Source organism: Pygoscelis adeliae, unplaced genomic scaffold, assembly GCF_000699105.1.
Source record: "Pygoscelis adeliae isolate BGI_AS28 unplaced genomic scaffold, ASM69910v1 Scaffold155, whole genome shotgun sequence".
NCBI lineage: Eukaryota > Metazoa > Chordata > Aves > Sphenisciformes > Spheniscidae > Pygoscelis > Pygoscelis adeliae.
This window is the reverse complement of record NW_008824932.1, coordinates 3833869-3834298: the sequence shown is the minus strand read 5'-3', so window position 1 is coordinate 3834298 and position 430 is coordinate 3833869.

The window sequence follows — 430 nt, the reverse complement described above, 5'->3', positions numbered from 1 at the left end:
CCCCCCCCCCCCCCAGCCGATATCCCTGTGCTGTTCTGCTTTCCCTCTCATCTCCGTATTCCCAATTTCTCCTCCCAACTCCCTGTCTCTCCCCATTTCATCCCCCGTCCCGCAGTGCGGTATGACCGGGCATCTTTCTGCAGAGGCGTAGGACGTGCCCCGATTGAAGCAGGTACTCGCAGAAACACTGAAGGCTGCTGAGACCAACCCCTCCACGATGTCAAAGTGCTGCTCCGCATCCAGACAAACTGCTGTAAGGTTTTAACTGAGTCAAAACGAGGATTTTCTTTTTCCTTCCCGTTCCTGACGGAAACATTTCCACTCAAACCTCGAAAAACTCAGCCTCAGGCAAACACCTGGCTTGGAAAAAAAAATCTCAACGTGATTGATTTTCAGTTGTGCGGCTTTACGAGCACCTGAAAAGGAAAGG